The sequence below is a fragment of the Schistocerca americana genome, chromosome X, assembly GCF_021461395.2.
Source record: "Schistocerca americana isolate TAMUIC-IGC-003095 chromosome X, iqSchAmer2.1, whole genome shotgun sequence".
Lineage (NCBI taxonomy): Eukaryota > Metazoa > Arthropoda > Insecta > Orthoptera > Acrididae > Schistocerca > Schistocerca americana.
Window position 1 is genome coordinate 73,928,755 of NC_060130.1, and position 17,618 is coordinate 73,946,372.

Genomic DNA, 17,618 nt, shown 5'->3' on the forward strand with positions numbered 1-17,618 from the left:
GTAAACCCGAAGTGAAGAATCGGAATTGAAAACTGGACTTACAGAAGAGGTTAAAATCATAGAAAGTTAGAGTGTCAGTCCTCTTGTACTTAAGTCGGCATTGTGCCTTTTGTATTAAATTCGGATGCAATTTCTGTGTTTCATGGTCAATAAGAAGGTCCATGGGATACAGTAAACCTGATGTGAGGCATCGGAATCTAAATTGGACTCACAGGAGAGGTTCAAATCATAGAAAGTTAGAGTGTCAGTCCTCTTGTACTTAAGTCGGCATGTGCCTTTTGTATTAAATTTGGATGCAATTTCTGTGTTTCATCGTCTATAAGAAGGTCGAAGGGATACAGTAAACCTGAAGTGAAGCTTCGGAATCTAAAACTGAACTCACAGGAGAGGTTCAAATCATAGAAAGTTAGAGTGTCACACCTCTTGTACGTAAGTCGGCATTGTGACTTTTGTATTCAAATCGGATGCATTTTCTGTGTTTCATCTTCAATAAGAAGGTCCAAGGGATACAGTTAACCTGAGGTGAAGCATCGGAATCTAAAACTGGACTCACAGGAGAGGTTCAAATCATAGAGTGTTAGAGTGTCAGTCCTCTTGTACATATGTCGTCATTGTGCCTTTTGTATTTAATTCGGATACAATTTCTGTGTTTCATCGTCAATAAGACGGTCTAAGGGATACAGTAAACCTGAAGTGAAGCATCGCAATCTAAAACTGGACTCACAGGACAGGTTCAAATCATAGGGAGTTAGAGTGTCAGTCCTCTTGTACATAAGTCGACATTGTGCCTTTTGTATTAAAATCGGATGCAATATCTGTGTTTCATCGTCAATAAGAAGGTCTAATGGATACATTATACCTGAAGTGAAGCATCGGAAACTAAGACTGGACTCACAGGAGAGGTTCAAATCATAGAAAGTTAGAGTGTCAGTGCTCTTGTATTTAAGTCGGCATTGTGCCTTTTGTATTAAATTAGGATGCAATTTCTGTGTTTCATCGTCAATAAGAAGGTCGAAGGCATACAGTAAACCTGAAGTCAAGCAGCGGAATCTAAAACTGGACTCACAGGAGAGGTTGATATCATAGAAAGTTAGAGTGTCAGTCCTCTTGTACTTAAGTTGGAATTGTGCCTTTTGTATTAATTTCGGATGCAATTTCTGTGTTTCATCGTCAATAAGAAGGTCCAAGGGATACAGTAAACCCGAACTGAAGAATCGGAATAGAAAACTGGACTCACAGAAGAGGTTCAAATCATAGAATGTTAGAGTGTCAGTCCTCTTGTACATAAGTCAGCATTGTGCCTTTTGTATTAAATTCGGATGCAATTTCTGTGTTTCATGGTCAATAAGAAGGTCCAAGGGATACAGTAAACCGTAAGTGAGGCATCGGAATCTAAAACTCGACTCACAGGAGAGGTTTCAATCATAGAGAGTTAGAGTGTCAGTCCTCTTGTACTTAAGTCGGCATTATGCCTTTTGTATTAAATTCGGCTGCAATTTCTGTGTTTCATCGTCAATAAGAAGGTCAAAGGGAAACAGTATAACTGAAGTGAAACATCGTAATCTAAAACTGGACTCACAGGAGAGGTTCAAATCATAGAAAGTTAGAGTGTCAGTCCTCTTGTACTTAAGTCGGCATTGTGCCTTTTGTATTAAATTTGGATGCAATTTCTATGTTCCATTGTCAATAAGAAGGTCCAAGGGGTACAGTAAACCTGAAGAGAACCATCGGAATCTAAAACTGGACTCACAGGAGAGGTTAAAATCATAGATAGTTAGAGTGTCAGTCCTCTTGTACTTAAGTCGGCATTCTGCCTTTTGTGTTAAATTCGGATGCAATTTCTGTGTTTCATCGTCAATAAGAAGGTCCAAGGGATGCAGTAAACCTGAAGTGAAGCATCGAAATCTGAAACTGGACTCACAGGAGAGGTTCAAATCATACAGAGTTAGAGTGTCAGTCCTCTTGTACTTAAGTCGGCATTGTGCCTTTTGTATTAAATTTGGATGCAATTTCTGTGTTTCATCGTCGATAAGAAGGTCCAAGGGATGCAGTAAACGTGAAGTGAAGCATCGGAATCTAAAACTGAACTCACTGGAGAGGTTTAAATCATAGAAAGTTAGAGTGTCAGACCTCTTGTACTTAAGTCGGCATTGTACCTTTTGTATTCAAATCGGATGCATTTTCTGTGTGTCATCGTCGATAAGAAGGTCCAAGGGATATAGTTACATGAAGTGAGGCATCGGAATCTAAAACTGGACTCACAGGAGAGGTTCAAATCATAGTGTGTCAGAGTGTCAGTCCTCTTGTACATGTGTCGTCATTGTTCCTTTTGTATTAAATTCGGATACAATTACTGTGTTTCATAGTCAATAAGAAGGTCTAAGGGATACAGTAAACCTGAAGTGAAGCATCGGAATCTAAAACTGGACTCACAGGAGAGGTTCAAATCATAGGGACTTAGAGTGTCAGTCCTCTTGTACTTAAGTCAGCATTGTGCCTATTGTATTAAATTCAGTTGCAATTTCTGTGTTTCATCGTCAACAAGAAGGTTCATGGGATACAGTTAACCTGAAGTGTAGCATCGGAATCTAAAACTGGACTCACAGGAGAGGTTCAAATCATAGAAAGTTAGAATGTCAGTTCTCTTGTACTAAAGTCGGCAATGTGCCCTTTGTATTAAATTCGGATGCAATTTCTCTGTTTCATCATCAATAAGAAGGTCCAAGCGATACAGTAAACCTGAAGTGAAGCATCTGAATCGAAAACTGGACTCACATGAGAGGTCCAAATCACACACAGTTAGGGTGTCGGTCCACTTGTACTTAATTCGGCATTGTGCCTTTTGTATTAAATTCGGATGCAATTTCTGTGTTTCATCGTCAATAAGATGGTCCAAGGGATACAGTAAAATTGAAGTGAAGCATCGGAATCTAAAGCTGGACTCACAGGAGAGGTTCAAATCACAGAGAGTTAGAGTGTCAGTCCTCTTGTACATAAGTCGTCATTGTGCTTTTGTATTAAATTCGGATGCAATTTCTGTGTTTCATCGTCAATAAGAAAGTCCAAGGGATACAGTAAAACTGAAGTGATCAATCGGAATCTAAAACTGGACTCACAGGAGAGGTTCAAATCATAGAAAGTTAGAGCGTCAGTCCTCTTGTACTTAAGTCGGCATTGTGACATTTGTATTGAATTCGGATCCAATTTCTGTGTTTTATCGTCAATAAGAAGGTCCAAGGGATACAGTAAACCTGAAGTGAAGCATCGGAATCTAAAAGTGGACTCACAGGAGAGGTTCAAATCATAGAAAGTTAGAGTGTCAGACCTCTTGTACTTAAGTCGACATTGTGCCTTTTGTATTAAATTCGGATGCAATTTCTGTGTTTCATCGTCACTAAGATGGTCCAAGGGATACAGTAAACCTGAAGTGAAGCATCGGAATCTAAAGCTGGACTCACAGGAGAGGTTCAAATCACAGAGAGTTAGAGTGTCAGTCCTCTTGTACTTAAGTTGGCATTGTGCCTTTTGTATTAAATTCGGATGCAATTTCTGTGTTTCATCGTCAATAAGAAGGACCAAGGGATACAGTAAACCTGAAGTGAAGCATCGGAATCTAAAACTGGACTCACTGGAGAGGTTTAAATCATAGAGAGTTAGAGTGTCAGTCCTCTTGTACTTAAGTCGGCATTATGCCTTTTGTATTAAATTCGGATGCAATTTCTGTGTTTCATCGTCAATAAGGAGGTCCAAGGGATACAGTCAACCTGAAGTGAAGCAACGGAATCTAAAACTGGACTCACAGCAGATGTACAAATCATAGAAAGTTAGAGTGTCAGTGCTCTTGTACTTAAGTCGGCATTGTGCCTTTTGTATTAAATTGGGATGCAATTTCTGTGTTTCATCGTCAATAAGAAGGTCAAAGGGAAACAGTAAAACTGAAGTGAAACATCGGAATCTAAAACTGGCCTCACGGGAGAGGTTCAAATCATAGAAAGTTAGAGTGTCAGTCCTCTTGTACTTAAGTCGGCATTGTGCCTTTTGTATCAAATTTGGATGCAATTTCTGTGTTTCATTGTCAATAAGAAGGTCCAGGGAGTACAGTAAACCTGAAGTGAAGCATCGGAATCTAAAACTGAACTCACAGAAGAGATTAAAATCATAGATAGTTTGAATGTCAGTCCTCTAGTACTTAAGTCGGCATTGTGCCTTTTGTGTTAAATTCGGATGCAATTTCTGTGTTTCATCGTCAATAAGAAGGTCCAAGGGATGCAGTAAACCTGAAGTGAAGCATCGGAATCTGAAACTGGACTCACAGGAGAGGTTCAAATCATAGAGAGTTAGAGTGTCAGTCCTCTTGTACTTAAGTCGGCATTGTGCCTTTTGTATTAAATTTGGATGCAATTTCTGTGATTCATCGTCGATAAGAAGGTCCAAGGGATGCAGTAAACCTGAAGTGAAGCATCGGAATCTAAAACTGGACTCACAGGAGAGGTTCAAATCATAGTAAGTTAGAATGTCATTTCTCTTGTACTTAAGTCGGCTTTGTGCAATTTGTATTAAATTCAGATGCCTTTTCTGTGTTTCATCGTCAATAAGAAGGTCCAAGGAATACAGTAAACCTGAAATGAAGCATCGCAATCTAAAACTCGACTCACAATAGAGGTTCAAATCATAGAACGTTAGAGTGTCAGTCGTCTTGTACTTAAGTCGGCAATGTGCCATTTGTATTAAATACGGATGCAATTTCTGTGTTTCATCATCAATAAGAAGGTCCAAGGGATACAGTAAACCTGAAGTGAAGCATCTGAATCGAAAACTGGACTCACATGAGAGGTTCAAAACACACACATTTAGGGTGTCGGTCCACTTGTACTTAATTCGGCATTGTGCCTTTTGTATTAAATTCGGATGCAATTTCTGTGTTTCATCGTCAATAAGATGGTCCAAGGGATACAGTAAACCTGAAATGAAGCATCGGAATCTAAAGCTGAACTCACAGGAGAGGTTCAAATCACAGAGAGTTAGAGTGTCAGTCCTCTTGTACATAAGTCGTCATTGTGCCTTTTGTATAAAATTCGGATGCAATTTCTATGTTTCATCGTCAATATGAGAGTCCAAGGGATACAGTAAACCTGAAGTGATCAATCGGAATCTAAAACTGGACTCACAGGAGAGGTTCAAATCATAGAAAGTTAGAGTGTCAGTCCTCTTGTACTTAGGTTGGCATTGTGCCTTTTGTATTAAATTCGGATGCAATTTCTGTGTTTCATCGTCAATAAGAAGGTCCGAGGGATACAGTAAACCTGACGTGAAGCATCGGAATCTAAAACTGGACTCACAGGAGAGGTTAAAATCATAGAAAGTTAGAGTGTCAGTCCTCTTGTACATAAGTCGGCATTGTGCCTTTTGTATTAAATTCGGATGCAATTTCTGTGTTTCATGGTCGATAAGAAGGTCCAAGGGATACAGTAAACCTGGAGTGAGGCATCGGAATCTAAATTGGACTCACAGGAGAGGTTCAAATCATAGAAAGTTAGAGTGTCACACCTCCTGTACATCTGTCGGCATTGTCACTTTTGTATTCAAATCGGATGCATTTTCTGTGTTTCATCTTCGATAAGAAGGTCCAAGGGATACAGTTAACCTGAAGTGAAGCATCGGAATCTAAAACTGGACTCACAGGAGAGGTTCAAATCATAGAGTGTTAGAGTGTCAGTCCTCTTGTACAAATGTCGTCATTGTGCCTCTTGTATTTAATTCGGATACAATTTCTGTGTTTCATCGTCAATAAGAAGGTCTAAGGGATACAGTAAACCTGAAGTGAAGCATCGCAATCTAAAACTGGACTCACAGGAGAGGTTCAAATCATAGGGAGGTAGAGTGCCAGTCCTCTTGTACATAAGTCGACATTGTGCCTTTTGTATTAAAATCGGATGCAATATCTGTGTTTCATCGTCAATAAGAAGGTCTAATGGATACATTATACCTGAAGTGAAGCATCGGAAACTAAGACTGGACTCACAGGAGATGTTCAAATCATAGAAAGTTAGAGTGTCAGTGCTCTTGTACTTAAGTCGGCATTGTGCCTTTTGTATTAAATTAGGATGCAATTTCTGTGTTTCATCGTCAATAAGAAGGTCGAAGGCATACAGTAAACCTGAAGTCAAGCATCGGAATCTAAAACTGGACTCACAGGAGAGGTTGATATCATAGAAAGTTAGAGTGTCAGTCCTCTTGTACTTAAGTTGGAATTGTGCCTTTTGTATTAAATTCGGATGCAATTTCTGTGTTTCATCGTCAATAAGAAGGTCCAAGGGATACAGTAAACCCGAACTGAAGAATCGGAATCGAAAACTGGACTCACAGAAGAGGTTCAAATCATAGAATTTTAGAGTGTCAGTCCTCTTGTACATAAGTCGGCATTGTGCCTTTTGTATTAAATTCGGATGCAATTTCTGTGTTTCATGGTCAATAAGAAGGTCCAAGAGATACAGTAAACCGTAAGTGAGGCATTGGAATCTAAAACTGGACTCACAGGAGAGGTTTAAATCATAGAGGGTTAGAGTGTCAGTCCTCTTGTACTTAAGTCGGCATTTTGCCTTTTGTATTAAATTCGGCTGCAATTTCTGTGTTTCATCGTCAATAAGAAGGTCCAAGGGCTACAGTAAACCTGAAGTGAAGCAACGGAATCTAAAACTGGACTCACAGCAGATGTACAAATCATAGAAAGTTAGATTGTCAGTGCTCTTGTACTTAAGTCGGCACTGTGCCTTTTGTATTAAATTGGGATGCAATTCCTGTGTTTCATCGTCAATAAGAAGGTCAAAGGGAAACAGTAAAACTGAAGTGAAACATCGCAATCTAAAACTGGACTCACAGGAGAGGTTCAAATCATAGAAAGTTAGAGTGTCAGTCTACTTGTACTTAAGTCGGCATTGTGCCTTTTGTATCAAATTTGGATGCAATTTCTATGTTCAATTGTCAATAAGAAGGTCCAAGGGGTACAGTAAACCTGAAGAGAAGCATCGGAATCTAAAACTGGACTCACAGGAGAGGTTAAAATCATAGATAGTTAGAGTGTCAGTCCTCTTGTACTTAAGTCGGCATTGTGCCTTTTGTGTTAAATTCGGATGCAATTTCTGTGTTTCATCGTCAATAAGAAGGTCCAAGGGATGCAGTAAACCTGAAGTGAAGCATCGCAATCTAAAACTGGACTCACAGGAGAGGTTCAAATCATAGAGTGTCAGAGTGTCAGTCCTCTTGTACATATGTCGTCATTGTGCCTTTTGTATTAAATTCGGATACAATTACTGTGTTTCATCGACAATAAGAAGGTCTAAGGGATACAGTAAACCTGAAGTGAAGCATCGGAATCTAAAACTGGACTCACAGGAGAGGTTCAAAACATAGGGACTTAGAGTGTCAGTCCTCTTGTACTTAAGTCGGCATTGTGCCTATTGTATTAAATTCGGTTGCAATTTCTGTGTTTCATCGTCAACAAGAAGGTTCAAGGAATACAGTTAACCTGAAGTGTAGCATCGGAATCTAAAACTGGACTCACAGGAGAGGTTCAAATCATAGTAAGTTAGAATGTCAGTTCTCTTGTACTTAAGTCGGCTTTGTGCAATTTGTATTAAATTCGGATGCCTTTTCTGTGTTTCATCGTCAATAAGAAGGTCCAAGGAATACAGTAAACCTGAAATAAAGCATCGGAATCTAAAACTGGACTCACAATAGAGGTTCAAATCATAGAACGTTAGTGTCAGTCGTCTTGTACTTAAGTCGGCAATGTGCCCTTTGTATTAAATTCGGATGCAATTTCTGTGTTTCATCATCAATAAGAAGGACCAAGGGATACAGTAAACCTGATGTGAAGCATCTGAATCGAAAACTGGACTCACATGAGTGGTTCAAATCACACACATTTAGGGTGTCAGTCCACTTGTACTTAATTCGGCATTGTGCCTTTTGTATTAAATTCGGATGCAATTTCTGTGTTTCATCGTCAATAAGATGGTCCAAGGGATACAGTAAACCTGAAGTGAAGCATCGGAATCTAAAGCTGGACTCACAGGAGAGGTCCAAATCACAGAGAGTTAGAGTGTCAGTCCTCTTGTACTTAAGTTGGCATTGTGCCTTTTATATTAAATTCGGATGCAATTTCTGTGTTTCATCGTCAATAAGAAGGTCCAAGGGATACAGTAAACCTGAAGTGAAGCATCGGAATCTAAAACTGGACTCACAGGAGAGGTTTGAATCATAGAAAGTTAGAGTGTCAGTCCTCTTGTACATAAGTCGGCATTGTGCCTTTTGTATTAAATTCGGATGCAATTTCTGTGTTTCATCGTCAATAAGAAGGTCCAAGGGATACAGTAAACCCGAAGCGAAGAATCGGAATCGAAAACTGGACTTACAGAAGAGGTTAAAATCATAGAAAGTTAGAGTGTCAGTGCTCTTGTACTTAAGTCGGCATTGTGCCTTTTGTATTAAATTCGGATGCAATTTCTGTGTTTCATCGTCAATAAGAAGGTCCAAGGGATGCAGTAAACCTGAAGTGAAGCATCGGAATCTGAACCTGGACTCACAGGAGAGGTTCAAAACATAGAGAGTTAGAGTGTCAGTCGTCTTGTACTAAAGTCGGCAATAAGCCCTTTGTATTAAATTCGGATGCAATTTCTCTGTTTCATCATCAATAAGAAGGTCCAAGGGATACAGTAAACCTGAAGTGAAGCATCTGAATCGAAAACTAGACTCACATGAGAGGTTCAAATCACACACAGTTAGGGTGTCAGTCCAGTTGTACTTATTTCGGCATTGTGCCTTTTGTATTAAATTCGGATGCAATTTCTGTGTTTCATCGTCAATAAGATGGTCCAAGGGATACAGTAAACCTGAAGTGAAGCATCGGAATCTAAAGCTGGACTCACAGGAGAGGTTCAAATCACAGAGAGTTAGAGTGTCAGTCCTCTTGTACATAAGTCGTCATAGTGCTTTTGTATTAAATTCGGAAGCAATTTCTGTGTTTCGTCGTCAATAAGAAAGTCCAATGGATAATGTAAAACTGAAGTGATCAATCGGAATCTAAAACTGGACTCACAGGAGAGGTTCAAATCATAGAAAGTTAGAGCGTCAGTCCTCTTGTACTTGAGTCGGCATTGTGACATTTGTATTGATATCGGATGCAATTTCTGTGTTTTATCGTCAATAAGAAGGTCCAAGGGATACAGTAATCCTGATGTGAAGCATCGGAGTCTAAAACTGGACTCACAGGAGAGGTTCAAATCATAGAAAGTTAGAGTGTCAGTCCTCTTCTCCTTAAGTCGGCATTGTGCCTTATGTATTAAATTCGGATGCAATTTCTGTGTTTTATCGTCAATAAGAAGGTCCAAGGGATACAGTTAACCTGAAGTGAAGCATCGGAATCTAAAACTGGACTCACAGGAGAATTTCAAATCATAGAAAGTTAGAGTGTCAGTCCTCTTGTACTTAAGTCGGCATTGTGCCTTTTGTATTAAATTCGGATGCAATATCTGTGTTTCATCGTCAATAAGAAGGTCCAAGGGATACAGTAAACCTGAAGTGAAGCATCGGAATCTAAAAGTGGACTCGCAGGAGAGGTTCAAATCATAGAAAGTTAGAGTGTCAGACCTCTTGTACTTAAGTCGACATTGTGCCTTTTGTATTAAATTCGGATGCAATTTCTGTGTTTCATCGTCAATAAGAAGGTCCGAGGGATACAGTAAACCTGAAGTGAAGCATCGGAAACAAAAACTGGACTCACAGGCGAGGTTTAAATCATAGAGAGTTAGAGTGTCAGTCCTCTTGTACTTAAGTCGGCATTGTGCCTTTTGTGTTAATTTCGGATGCAATTTCTGTGTTTCATCGTCAATAAGAAGGTCCAAGGGATGCAGTAAACCTGAAGTGAAGCATCGGAATCTAAAACTGAACTCACAGGAGAGGTACATAAGTCGGCATTGTGACTTTTGTATTCAAATCGGATGCATTTTCTGTGTTTCATCGTCGATAAGAAGGTCCAAGGGATATAGTTAACCTGAAATGAGGCATCGCAATCTAAAACTGGACTCACAGGAGAGGTTCAAATCATAGAGTGTCAGAGTGTCAGTCCTCTTGTACATATGTCGTCATTGTGCCTTTTGTATTAAATTCGGATACAATTACTGTGTTTCATCGACAATAAGAAGGTCTAAGGGATACAGTAAACCTGAAGTGAAGCATCGGAATCTAAAACTGGACTCACAGGAGAGGTTCAAAACATAGGGACTTAGAGTGTCAGTCCTCTTGTACTTAAGTCGGCATTGTGCCTATTGTATTAAATTCGGTTGCAATTTCTGTGTTTCATCGTCAACAAGAAGGTTCAAGGGATACAGTTAACCTGAAGTGTAGCATCGGAATCTAAAACTGGACTCACAGGAGAGGTTCAAATCATAGTAAGTTAGAATGTCAGTTCTCTTGTACTTAAGTCGGCTTTGTGCAATTTGTATTAAATTCGGATGCCTTTTCTGTGTTTCATCGTCAATAAAAAGGTCCAAGGAATACAGTAAACCTGAAATAAAGCATCGGAATCTAAAACTGGACTCACAATAGAGGTTCAAATCATAGAACGTTAGTGTCAGTCGTCTTGTACTTATGTCGGCAATGTGCCCTTTGTATTAAATTCGGATGCAATTTCTGTGTTTCATCATCAATAAGAAGGTCCAAGGGATACAGTAAACCTGAAGTGAAGCATCTGAATCGAAAACTGGACTCACATGAGTGGTTCAAATCACACACATTTAGGGTGTCAGTCCACTTGTACTTAATTCGGCATTGTGCCTTTTGTATTAAATTCGGATGCAATTTCTGTGTTTCATCGTCAATAAGATGGTCCAAGGGATACAGTAAACCTGAAGTGAAGCATCGGAATCTAAAGCTGGACTCACAGGAGAGGTCCAAATCACAGAGAGTTAGAGTGTCAGTCCTCTTGTACTTAAGTTGGCATTGTGCCTTTTATATTAAATTCGGATGCAATTTCTGTGTTTCATCGTCAATAAGAAGGTCCAAGGGATACAGTAAACCTGAAGTGAAGCATCGGAATCTAAAACTGGACTCACAGGAGAGGTTGATATAATTGAAAGTTAGAGTGGCAGTCCTCTTGTACTTAAGTTGGCATTGTGCCTTTTGTATTAAATTCGGATGCAATTTCTGTGTTTCATCGTCAATAAGAAGGTCCAAGGGATACAGTAAACCCGAACTGAAGAATCGGAATCGAAAACTGGACTCACAGAAGAGGTTCAAATCATAGAATGTTAGAGTGTCAGTCCTCTTGTACATAAGTCGGCATTGTGCCTTTTGTATTAAATTCGGATGCAATTTCTGTGTTTCATGGTCAATAAGAAGGTCCAAGGGATACAGTAAACCTGAAGTGAGGCATCGGAATCTAAAACTGGACTCACAGGAGAGGTTTAAATCATAGAGAGTTAGAGTGTCAGTCCTCTTGTACTTAAGTCGGCATTATGCCTTTTGTATTAAAGTCGGCTGCAATATCTGTGTTTCATCGTCAATAAGAAGATCCAAGGGATACAGTAAACCTGAAGTGAAGCATCGGAATCTAAAACTGGAGTCACAGGAGAGGTTAAAATCATAGATAGTTAGAGTGTCAGTCCTCTTGTACTTAAGTCGGCATTGTGCCTTTTGTGTTAAATTCGGATGCAATTTCTGTGTTTCATCGTCAATAAGAAGGTTCAAGGGATACAGTTAACCTGAAGTGTAGCATTGGAATCTAAAACTGGACTCACAGGACAGGTTCAAATCATAGAAAGTTAGAATGTCAGTTCTCTTGTACTTAAGTCTGCTTTGTGCAATTTGTATTAAATTCGGATGCAATTTCTGTGTTTCATCGTCAATAAGAAGGTCCAAGGAATGCAGTAAACCTGAAATGAAGCATCGGAATCTAAAACTGGACTCACAATAGAGGTTCTAATCATAGAATGTTAGAGTGTCAGTCGTCTTGTACTAAAGTCGGCAATGTGCCCTTTGTATTAAATTCGGATGCAATTTCTCTGTTTCATCATCAATAAGAAGGTCCAAGGGATACAGTAAACCTGAAGTGAAGCATCTGAATCGAAAACTGGACTCACATGAGAGGTTCTAATCACACACAGTTAGGGTGTCATTTCACTTGTACTTAATTCGGCATTGTGCCTTTTTTATTAAATTAGGATGCAATTTCCGTGTTTCATCGTCAATAAGATGGTCCAAGGGATACAGTAAACCTGAAGTGAAGCATCGGAATCTAAAGCTGGACTCACAGGAGAGGTTCAAATCACAGAGAGTTAGAGTGTCAGTCCTCTTGCACATAAGTCGTTATTGTGCTTTTGTATTAAATTCGGATGCATTTTCTGTGTTTCATCGTCAATAAGCAAGTCCAAGGGATACAGTAAAACTGAAGTGATCAATCGGAATCTAAAACTGGACTCACAGGAGAGGTTCAAATCATAGAAAGTTAGAGCGTCAGTCCTCTTGTACTTGAGACGGCATTGTGACATTTGTATTGAATTCGGATGCAATTTCTGTGTTTTATCGTCAATAAGAAGGTCCAAGGGATACAGTAATCCTGATGTGAAGTATCGGAGTCTAAAACTGGACTCACAGGAGAGGTTCAAATCATAGCAAGTTAGAGTGTCAGTCCTCTTCTCCTTAAGTCGGCATTGGGCCTTATGTATTAAATTCGGATGCAATTTCTGTGTTTCATCGTCAATAAGAAGGTCCAAGGGATACAGTTAACCTGAAGTGAAGCATCGGAATCTAAAACTGGACTCACAGGAGAAGTTCAAATCATAGAAAGTTTGAGTGTCAGTCCTCTTGTACTTAAGTCGGCATAGTGCAATTTGTATTAAATTCGGATGCAATTTCTGTGTTTCATCGTCAATAAGAAGGTCCGAGGGATACAGTAAACCTGAATTGAAGCATCGGAAACAAAAACTGGACTCACAGGAGAGGTTTAAATCATAGGGAGTTAGAGTGTCAGTCCTCTTTTACTTAAGTCGGCATTGTGCCTTTTGTATTAAATTCGGGTGCAATTTCTGTGTTTCATCGTCAATAAGAAGGTCAAAGGGATACAGTTAACCTGAAGTTAAGCATCGGAAACAAAAACTGGACTCACAGGAGAGGTTTAAATCATAGAGAGGTAGAGTGTCAGTCCTCTTGTACTTAAGTCGGCATTGTGCTTTCTGTATTGAATTCGGATGCAATTTCTGTGTTTGATCGTCAATAAGAAGGTCCAAGGCATACAGTAAACCTGAAGTGAAGCATCGGAATCTAAAAGTGGACTAACAGGAGAGGTTCAAACATAGATAGTTAAAGTGTCAGTCCTCTTGAACCGAAGTCGGCATTGTGCCTTTTGTATTAAATTTGGATGCAATTTTTGTGTTTCATCGTCAATAAGAAGGTCCAAGGAATACAGTAAACCTGAAGTGAAGCAATGGAATCTATAACTGGTCTCACAGGAGAGGTTCAAATCATAGAGAGTTTGAGTGTCAGTCCTCTTGTACTTAAGTCGGCATTGTGCCCTTTGTATTAAATTCGGATGCAATTTCTGTGTTTCATCGTCAATAAGAATGTCCAAGGGATACAGTTAACCTGAAGTGAAGCATCGGAATCTAAAACTGGACTCACAGGAGACGTTCAAATCATAGATAGTTAGAGTGTCAGTCCTCTTGTACTTAAGTCGGCATAGTGCCTTTTGTATTAAATTCAGATGCAATTTCTGTGTTTTGTCGTCAATAAGAAGGTCCAAGGGATATAGTAAACCTGATGTGAAGCATCGGAATCTGAAACTGGACTCACAGGAGAGGTTCAAATCATAGAGAGTTAGAGTGTCAGTCCTCTTGTACTTAAGTCGGCATTGTGCCTTTTGTATTAAATTTGGATGCAATTTCTGTGTTTAATCGTCGATAAGAAGGTCCAAGGGATGCAGTAAACCTGAAGTGAAGCATCGGAATCTAAAACTGAACTCAGTGGAGAGGTTTAAATCATAGAAAGTTAGACTGTCAGACCTCTTGTACTTAAGTCGGCATTGTACCTTTTGTATTCAAATCGGATGCATTTTCTATGTGTCATCGTCGATAAGAAGGTCCAAGGGATATAGTTACATGAAGTGAGGCATCGGAATCTAAAACTTGACTCACAGGAGAGGTTCAAATCATAGAGTGTCAGAGTGTCAGTCCTCTTGTACTTAAGTCGGCTTTGTGCCTATTGTATTAAATTCGGTTGCAATTTCTGTGTTTCATCGTCAACAAGAAGGTTCAAGGGATACAGTTAACCTGAAGTGTAGCATCGGAATCTAAAACTGGACTCACAGGAGAGGTTCAAATCATAGAAAGTTAGAATGTCAGTTCTCTTGTACTTAAGTCGGCTTTGTGCAATTTGTATTAAATTCGGATGCAATTTCTGTGTTTCATCGTCAATACGAAGGTCCAAGGAATACAGTAAACCTGAAATGAAGCATCGGAATCTAAAACTGGACTCACAATAGAGGTTCAAATCATAGAATGTTAGAGTGTCAGTCGTCTTGTACTAAAGTCGGCAATGTGCCCTTTGTATTAAATTCGGATGCAATTTCTCTGTTTCATCATCAATAAGAAGGTCCAAGGGATACAGTAAACCTGAAGTGAAGCATCTGAATCGAAAACTGGACTCACATGAGAGGTTCAAATCACACAAAGTTAGGGTGTCAGTCCACTTGTACTTAATTCGGCATTGTGCCTTTTGTATTAAATTCGGATGCAATTTCTGTGTTTCATCGTCAATAAGATGGTCCAAGGGATACAGTAAACCTGAAGTGAAGCATCGGAATCTAAAGCTGGACTCACAGGAGAGGTTCAAATCACAGAGAGTTAGAGTGTCAGTCCTCTTGTACATAAGTCGTCATTGTGCTTTTGTATTAAATTCGGATGCAATTTCTGTGTTTCATCGTCAATAAGAAAGTCCAAGGGATACAGTAAACCTGAAGTGATCAATCGGAATCTAAAACTGGACTCACAGGAGAGGTTCAAATCATAGAAAGTTAGAGCGTCAGTCCTCTTGTACTTGAGTCGGCATTGTGACATTTGTATTGAATTCGGATGCAATTTCTGTGTTTTATCGTCAATATGAAGGTCCAAGGGATACAGTAATCCTGATGTGAAGCATCGGAGTGTAAAACTGGACTCACAGGAGAGGTTCAAATCATAGAAAGTTAGAGTGTCAGTCCTCTTCTCCTTAAGTCGGCATTGTGCCTTATGGATTAAATTCGGATGCAATTTCTGTGTTTCATCGTCAATAAGAAGGTCCAAGGGATACAGTTAACCTGCAGTGAAGCATCGGAAACTAAAACTGTACTCACAGGAGAGGTTTAAATCATAGAGAGTTAGAGTGTCAGTCCTCTTGTACTTAAGTCGGCATTGTGCTTTTTGTATTAAATTCGGATGCAATTTCTGTGTTTCATCGTCAATAAGAAGGTCCAAGGGATACGGTAAACCTGATGTGAAGCATCGGAATCTAAAAGTGGACTCACAGGAGAGATTCAAATCATAGATAGTTAGAGTGTCAGTCCTCTTGATCTTAAGTCGGCATTGTGCCTTTTGTATTAAATTCGGATGCAGTTTTTGTGTTTCATCGTCAATAAGAAGGTCCAAGGGATACAGTAAACCTGAAGTGAAGCAGTGGACTCTAAAACTGGTCTCACAGGAGCAGTTCAAATCATAGAGAGTTTGAGTGTCAGTCCTCTTGTACTTAAGTCGGCATTGTGCCTTTTGTATTAAATTCTGATGCAATTTCTGTGTTTCACCGTCAATAAGAAGGTCCGAGGGATACAGTTAACCTGAAGTGAAGCATCGGAAACTAAAACTGTACTCACAGGAGAGGTTTAAATCATAGAGAGTTCGAGTGTCAGTCCTCTTGTACTTAAGTCGGCATTGTGCTTTTTGTATTAAATTCGGATGGAAACTCTGTGTTTCATCATCAATAAGAGGGTCCAAGGGATACAGTAAACCTGAAGTGATGCATCGGAATCTAAAACTGGACTCACAGGAGAGGTTCAAATCATAGAGAGTTATAGTGTCAGTCCTCTTGTACTTAAGTGGGCATTGTGCCTTTGTAATAAATTCGGATGCAATTTCTGTGTTTCATCGTAAATAACAAGGTCCCACGAAAACAGTAAACCTGAAGTGAAGCATCGGAATCTAAAAGTGGACTAACAGGAGAGGTTCCAACATAGATAGTTAGAGTGTCAGTCCTCTTGAACTGAAGTCGGCATTGTGCCTTTTGTATTAAATTCGGACGCAATTTTTGTGTTTCATCGTCAATAAGAAGGTCCAAGGGATACAGTAAACCTGTAGAGAAGCAATGGAATCTAAAACTGGTCTCACAGGAGAGGTTCAAATCATAGAGATTTTGAGTGTCAGTCCTCTTGTACTTAAGTCGGCATTGTGCCTTTTGTTTTAAATTCGGATGCAATTTCTGTGTTTCATCGCCAATAAGAAGGTCCAAGTTATACTGTAAACCTGAAGTGGAGCAACGGAATCAAAAACTGGACTCACAGGAGAGGTTCACATCATAGAGAGTTAGAGTGTCAGTCCTCTTGTACTTAAGTCGGCATTGTGCCTTTGTAATAAATTCGGATGCAATTTCTGTGTTTCATCGTAAATAACAAGGTCCCACGAATACAGTAAACCTGAAGTGAAGCATCGGAATCTAAAACTGGACTCACAGAGGAGGTTCAAATCATACAAATGTAGAGTGTCAGTCCTCTTGTACTTAAGTTGGCATTGTGCCTTTTGTATTAAATTCGGATGCAATTTCTGTGTTTTATCGTCAATAAGAAGGTCCTAGGTATACAGTAACCTGAAGTGAAGCATCGGAATCTAAAACCGGACTCACAGGAGAGGTTCAAATCATAGAAAGTTTGAGTGTCAGTCCTCTCGTACTTAAGTTGGCATTGTGTCTTTTGTTTTAAATTCGGATGCAATATCTGTGTTTCATCGTCAATAAGAAGGTCCAAGGGATACAGTAAACCTGAGGTGAAGCATCGGAATCTGAAACGGGACTCACAGGAGAGGTTCAAATCATAGAAAGTTAGAGTGTCAGTCCTCTTGTACTTAAGTCGGCATTGTGCCTTTTGTATTAAATTCGGATGCAATTTCTGTGTTTCATCGTCAATAAGAAGGTCCAAGTTATACTGTAAACCTGAAGTGAAGCATCGGAATCAAAAACTGGATTCGCAGGATAGGTTCAAATCATAGAGAGTTAGAGTGTCCGTCCTCTAGTAATTAAGTCGGCATTGTGCCTTTTGTATTAAATTCGGATGCAATTTCTGTGATTCAATGTCAATAAGAAGGTCCAAGTGGTACAGTAAACCTTAAGTGAAGAATCGGAATCTAATACTGGACTTAAAGGAGAGGTTCCAATCATAGAGAGTTAGAGTCTCAGTCCTCTTGTACATAAGTCGGCATTATGCCTTTTGTATTAAATTCGAATGCAATTTCTGTGTTTTATCGTCAGTAAGATGGTCCAAGGTATACAGTAACCTGAAGTGAAGCATCAAAATCTAAAACCGGACTCACAGGAGAGGTTCAAATCAT